This window comes from Hylobates moloch, unplaced genomic scaffold (genome assembly GCF_009828535.3).
Source record: "Hylobates moloch isolate HMO894 unplaced genomic scaffold, HMol_V3 SCAFFOLD_23, whole genome shotgun sequence".
Lineage (NCBI taxonomy): Eukaryota > Metazoa > Chordata > Mammalia > Primates > Hylobatidae > Hylobates > Hylobates moloch.
The window spans coordinates 10,303,003-10,310,278 of NW_026652298.1; the positions used below are offsets into that span (position 1 = coordinate 10,303,003).

At 42.1% G+C, this 7,276-nt stretch overlaps 1 protein-coding gene across 1 annotated transcript in view; it reads right to left on the reverse strand.

Annotated features, from left to right (window-relative positions):
- The window catches only part of ELOVL7 (ELOVL fatty acid elongase 7), a 50,664-nt gene extending 44,760 nt beyond the window's left edge, over positions 1–5,904 (reverse strand). The window contains exon 1 of the mRNA XM_058433990.1: positions 5,881–5,904. The gene's annotated coding sequence lies outside the window, so the exon portion shown is untranslated. The remainder of the gene's footprint in view (positions 1–5,880) is intronic.
- Between the last annotated feature and the right edge of the window lie 1,372 nt (positions 5,905–7,276).

Sequence of the window (7,276 nt, forward strand, 5' to 3'; positions counted from 1 at the left end):
GAGATCCTTGTCCTTTTTCTGGGAGGACTCTCAGAGGACTTGTCTGAAATGATCTACCTGTAAGACTACAATAAAGAGGTGCCAGCTGCATACAATATCCAAGTCCTGGGGCCCATGATTGTGAAAAAGAAGAAAGTACACTAAAAAAAGAAGTATTGTACCATAATACTACCTGACTATATTTTTAGCAGTTGTCAGAGATCAGAGCTCAGCAATGAAGACATTGAGAGGTTGAGAGGAAGGTAATCACAAGAAAGCAGTGGCCCAGAATTTGGGGCTACCTTAGATTATAAGGCAGTAGAAAAATCACCACCCCTCCATTAAGGGTGGAAGAAACAAGAGAGATACTTCAGAGGAACAGCTAAGGCTCACAGTCAGAGCTCAGCCTGCCTCCAAAGGCCTGAAAAATATATGGCAGGAGTAGAGTAAACAGGAGCTCACTCATGAGTACTGGTGCTGGTGTTTCATTGCCCCACGTCTGCAACTGCCCCATGAATGCTGCTCCTTGATTTTGATAGTATCACATGACAACTCGGTCATCTGGTAAAGAAGTGACTTAATTTGCCTCTTTAGACCCCAATTAAAGATGTCAGGTTCAAACATGAGAAATGCGCCTTCTTCGTAGAGCAGAAATCCCTTCCCACAGGGCAACCTACCTGGAGACTACTCAGAGCCACAAGCTGCCTACGTTAGCATGATGTAGACCTAACACCAGAACATACACAGTGTGCCTGGGCACCTGGTCACTTTGTCCTTTTTGCCCAAGTCTATTTCAACAGTGATCAGAAGGCAGAACTCTGGGACAGCATCTTACTGGAATTCACTCAGATGAGGATGGGACCTCAGAGGTGCTTGCAGTGAGAAGCACCAGACAAGAGCCCAGAAATCATGGCCAACCACTTTCAGGTAGACTTTCAAATGTAGAGATTTATTCTAATTCTGCAACAGACATTGGAGACACTGTATCTGAGGGAAAGGAGTGGTAGCACATGGCTTTCTAGGGCATACCTTTAATCTAGGAACACAGCCATATGGTTTTCTCTTTCTCTTTTGATGTTTGGGAGGTTCTGGCCTCCCCACTGATCTCTGCTTTGCGAATCACATATCAGGGACAAATCTGGAAGAATAGAACTGGCCAGCCACAGATGCTGCTCAAGGGACCACACATTGAAATGAACTGCAGGAAGGTACCAACATAGGGATGGAGCTCTGTGGTGGAACTGGGTACTGCAGGGTAAAAACCAAACAGCTAACCTTCCTATGGGAAGCTTTGTCTGGCCTCATATGGGGGATGGGGTGTTTGAAACTTTACCCTTGTACAGAGTAAGGGAGGAGAAGGGTACAGGGCAAATCAAGCTATTCCGCAGAAATAATAAATGCTTAATGAAGAACGGATCAGAACATGCCTTCAAATGCAGAAGCTGTTGAGCAAAAGCAGTGTGGAGAATAAAAAGGCAAAGGCAGCTAACTGTGACTGATTAGATAGGGACAGGGAAGTCCAGATGTGAGTCAGAACGGGGAAGTGGGATCACAGCCCACAAGGTGGTGAAAGCCTCCCTGAGAGGAAGGTACTGACAGACAGGACTAGCTGGACTTCCTAGGCCGACTAAGAATTCCTAAGCCTAGCTGGGGGAGGTGACCACACCCGCCTTTAAACACGGGGCTTGTAACTCAGCTCACACCCAACCAATCAGGTAGTAAAGAGGGCTCACAAAAATACAAATTAGGCTAAAAGCAGGAGGTAAAGAAATAGTCAAATCATATATCACCTGAGAGCACAGGAGGAGGGACAATGATTGGGATATAAACCCTGAAAGAGGCAGGCAAGGATCAGACTACACCCGTCGAGGTCAAGAGATCTTTATTGGAGGCATCGAGCAGAGAAGGAAGAGAAGAGAGGAGAAGAGGAGAGGAGAGGAGAGGAGGGGAGGGGAGGGGCGGGGAGGGGAAAGAAGGGAAGGGAAGGGAAGGGAAGGGAAGGGGAAGGGGAAGGGAAGAGAGCTGCTGGTGTGCTGGGTTTTATATCCCTTGGGCCTACATGGGGTGGGCCCAAGGGAAGGCGGGAGATGCTTCTTTCTGATTGGCCCTCCTTTGGCGGGTTCAGACAGTGCCCGGTCAAGGAGGGGAAAAGAACCCGAAACTGGCGCCATTAAGGTACCCCTGTTACCTAACAAACCCCAGGCATTCCAGCAGGGAGCCGCAACCCCTTTGGGTACCCTCCTGTTGTATGGGAGCTCTGTTTTCACTCTATTAAATCTTGCAACTGCACACTCTTCTGGTCCGTATTTGCTCTGGCTCAAGCTGAACTTTTGCTTGCCATCCACCACTGCTGAACGCCGACGTCGGAGACTCGCCACTGACTTCCAACCCTCCGGATCCGGCAGGGTGTCCGCTGTGCTTCTGATCCAGTGAGGCGCCCATTACCACTCTCGATCGGGCTAGAGGCTCGCCATTGTTCCTGCATGGCTAAGTGCCCAGGTTCATCCTAACCAAACTGAACACTAGTCGCTAGGTTCCACGGTTCTCTTCCGTGACCCATGGCTTCTAAAAGAGCTATAACACTCACCACATGGCCCAAGGTTCCATTCCTTGGAATCTGTGAGGCCAAGAACCCCAGGTCAGAGAACAAAAGGCTCGCCGCCATCTTGGGAGCGGCCCGCCACCATCCTGGGGGCTCTAAGAACAAAGATCCACACACGGTAACAGTATTGCATAGATGGTCTCTCTCTGGGTTATGACCCTAGAAAATCAGAGGCCCCAAGTCTCTGCTCCTACCATCTTTGGCAGGAAAAATCCCTGAGATAAGAAATAAACTTCTTAGTAAGAATTTAAAGGTTGCTAGGGAAACTTCCACCTAGATACTAATCTACACATTTCCTAGTATTCCCTTCCTCATCTGTTTTCTCACTGGAACTGATTCCCCACTCTCGTCCCCATCCTTTATACTTTAGCAGAAACAAAATAAAGAGGCTGTGAGGCTAGAGGAAAGTGACCAGCAGCTCTGAAGTATATTAAAACATGAAGGATGACTATAAAGTAATTATTTGTTTAAAGCAGGATTTCTCAACCTCGACAGTATTGATATTTGGGGGCAGACAATTCTTAGTTGTGGGGAAGTGTCCTGATTATTGCAGGATATTTAGAACCACAACTTGGCTTCCATCCACGAGTGCCATGAACAAGTCCTCCCCAGTTGAGATGATCAAAAACATTTCCAGAAATTGCCAAACGTCCCCTATGGGGCAAAATCCTCCCAAGTTGAGAACTATTGTTCTAAAGGAAGCTGCCAACACGTATTCATTCAAGTAAATGTTTGCCTCAGCGTAACCACTCTGGCAATTACACATTTGTGTGAGTGATACAGTCATCAAAACAATTTTTGAGCTTTGCTTTAAAAATCAACTTCAGAGTTTTTCAGCATTTCATTTAAATGGTTTTAAAGGAGGAAAAATCTTTGCATACTGCTTTTACACAACAAGTTCATAACTAATCAAAAGTTAAGGTTGGTTTAGAGGCAAATGGATCAAGTGGAGCTATATTTTTATCAATGAGGTGGGAAAGGGTGGGGAATAGAGCTGGGTTTAATGAAAAAGTAATTTACTATGGACATATTTCAGCTTATTAATATACTACGGACATTTTCAGAACAATTCCAAAAACAACTTGGCAAATGTTTGGGGCTATGGCAGTATTAGTGGAAAAGATATATAGTAGTCTGAGGTGAATATTTGAGGAAACACTCATTTAGATGTATATATTCCAGCAGAATAGTTTATCTGCTGGAATTGTCACTTATAACTCCAATTAAAAGGAAGCAAACCTAGAATGTGGAACAGCCTCAGTGAAAAATTATTTCAAATGACAAATTTTCAAATTTGTTAATTATAACACTTACGCATGTGTGTTTGCAGCAATATATACATACTGTACACACACACATTACAGAAGCAAAAATACATGTCCATTCCACCTACTATACAGGATTTTGTGTTTTGTTTTGATGGCTCATGTATATTAACCCACATTTCTCCTTGGTATTTTATTTATCACCCTCCATTCTCCTCTTGCCGTTTCTCTCCATTGAATAGGTTGTTCACACTGCCTTGGAAATAAAAGAGAACCGCAGAAAGCAAAGAAAGTTTTATCTTAGCTTTTGGGTTACAAAAGCTTAGGCACTTAGCCATACAGAACATAGGGCAGAGACAAGAGGTGCCCATGCCTCCTGGCACAGAAAAGCATCCTTCAGGCTTGAGGAGAGTCTGAGGAAAGGAGTTAGTACAGATCCCAGAGAGAAAGGTAATAAGCCCTGAGGAAGTGCCAGGTAGGATAACGGGAGGCAAGAGCAGGAGAGGTCAGGCACTCTTGCCTGGGCAGAGCTGGGACAGGTGGCCAGTAGGACTTTAGACAGCCACTGAAAGTTTCTTTTGCTCCAGTCTGGTGCAAGAGCAGTACAAGGACTTCTGAGCATCCCCAATAGGCATGGAAGTGTGAAAGGAAAGTATCTTGGGCCCCCAAAGTCACTAAAGGGAAAAAGCAGCTGGGAACTGCTTAGGGCAAACCTGCCCCCAATTCTTTCCAAAGTTATCCTCTGCTCACTGAGATAAATGCATACCTGATTGCCTCTTTTGTAAAGGTTAATCAGAAACTCAAAAGAATGCAAGCAACCCTTTGTCTCTCACCTATCTGTGACCTGGAAGCCCCCTCCTTGCTTCGAGTCTTCCTGCCTTTGCTTTGAGTTGTCCCGCCTTTCCACACCGAACCAATGTACTTCTTACATACATTGATTGATGTCTCATGTCTCCCTAAAATTTATAAAACTAAGCTGTGCCCCGACCGCCTTGGGCACATGTTGTCAGAACCTCCTGAGGTTGTGTCACAGGTGCGTGTCCTCAACCTTGGCAAATAAAGTTTCAAAATTAACTGAGAAACCTTTCAGATTTTCTGGGTTTATGGAAGTACTGCAGAAGAACCATAGAAAATGAAGGAGTCATAAAAGTAGAAACAACATATATCTCTCCAGATCTGCAAGCACAAGTGGCCAAAGACCTGATGGGACCCTGGATATCTCAAAGGATGGCAATGTAGACAGAGAACATGGAGGATTAAAGGGCTCCTCCTCCCAATTACCTTGATACTACATAAGCTTTTTTAACTTGCTGAGGGTGGAGGGGAGGTGCTTAGAGATTAAAGTTGACTTAAGTAGTTTTCTACCACCTCAAGGAATAAAAGTTTGAAATAAAAATAAAGCTGTAAAAAAAATTATTTTCTTATATCAGGCCAAATAGACTTTAAGTCAAAAACTGTCACAAGAGATAAGATCATTATATGGTGATAAAGGGGTCAATTCATCAAGAGAATATAACAATTATAAATACATATGTACCGAACATAGTAGCACCAAAAATAATGCAAAGATTAATCGATCTGAAAGGAGAGAGAGACTACAATACAATAATAGTAGGGGACTTTAATATCCTACTTTCAACATTGCATAAATCATGAAGACATAAAATAAATAAGGAAACATTGAACTTGAAGTACGCGTTAGATTAAATGAACCTAACAGCCATGTGCTGAACGTTCTATCCAACAACAGCAAAATACACATTCTCCTTAAGTGTACACAGAACATTCTCCATGACAGATGATATATTGAGCCACAAAACCAGTTTTACCAAATTTAAGACGACTGAAATCATATCAAGCATCTTTTCTTATCACAATGGTGTGAAACTACAAATCAATAACAGGAAGAAAACTGAAAAATTCACAAATACATGGAAAGTAAGCAACATGCACCTGAACAACTCATGGTCAAAAAAGAAATCAAAAGGGAAATTTAAAAATATTGAGACAAATGAAAATGAAAACACAACTTACCAAAACTTATGGGATGCCACAGAAGCAGTTCTAAGAGGGAAGTTTAAATGCCTATAATAGAAAAGAAAAAAAACTTCAAATAAATAATTAACATTACACTTCAAGAAACTAGAAAAAGTCAGCAGAAGCAAGAAAATAATATAGATTAGAGTAGAAATAAAGGAAATAAAGACTAGAAAAACAATAAAAAGATCAACAAAACTAAGAGCTGGTTATCTAAAAAGTTCAACAAAATTGACAAACCTTTAGCTGCACAAAGGAAAAAAAAGAATATTAATAAATAAAATTGGAAATGAAAGAAGAGACATTGCCACTGAGACCACAGAAATGCAAAGGATCATAAGAACTACTGTGAAAAATGATACACCGACATATCCCAGAATAAATGGATACACTCCTAGAAACATATAACCTTCCAGGATTGAATCATGAAGCGGGAGAAAATCTAAACAGACCAACAGTGGGTAAGGAGATCAAGTCAGTAATCAAAAACCTCCCATAAAATAAAAGTCCAGGACCTGATAACTTCACTGTTAAATTCTACCAAACATTTAAAGAATAACTAATAGACTGGGTGTGGTGGCTCATGCCTGTAATCCCAGCACTTTGGGAGGCCGAGGTGGGAGGATCACCTGAGGTCAGGAGTTCGAGACCAGCCTGACCAACATAGAGAAACCCCGTCTCTACTAAAAATACAAAATTAGCCACGCATGGTGGCACATGCCTGTAATCCCAGCTACTCAGGAGGCTGAGGCAGGAGAATCACTTGAACCTGGGAGGCGGAGGTTGCGGTAAGCTGAGATCACGCCATTGCACTCCAGCCTGGGCTCGAAACTCCATCTCAAAAAAAAAAAAGAATAACTAATAGTGATTCTTCTCAAACTCTTCGAAAAAAAACTGAAGAGGAGGGAATACTTCTGAACTCATTTCATAAGGTCAGCATTACCCAGATACCAAAACCAGACAAGGACACTACAAAAAAAAGAAAACTTCAGGTCAATACCCTTGATGAACATATAGGCAAAAATCCTCAAGAGAATACCCGCAAATCAAATTCAATAGCACATAAAAAGGATCATTCACTATGATCAAGTGGGATTTATCCCTCGGACACAAGGATGGTTCAACAAATGCAAATCAATAAATGTGATATACCACATTAATAAAATGGAAGACAAAAACCACATAATCATTCCAATCGATGCAAAAAGAGCATTTGACAAAATTCAGCATCCTTTTATAATAAAAACTCAATGAATTCAGTTTAGAAGAAACCTCAAAACAATAAAGGCCATATATAAAAAGCTAACATAATACTCAGCAGTAAAGAGTTGAAACTTTTCCTCTAAGATCAAGACAAGGATGCCACTCTCACCACTTTTTTTGTTGTTTGTTT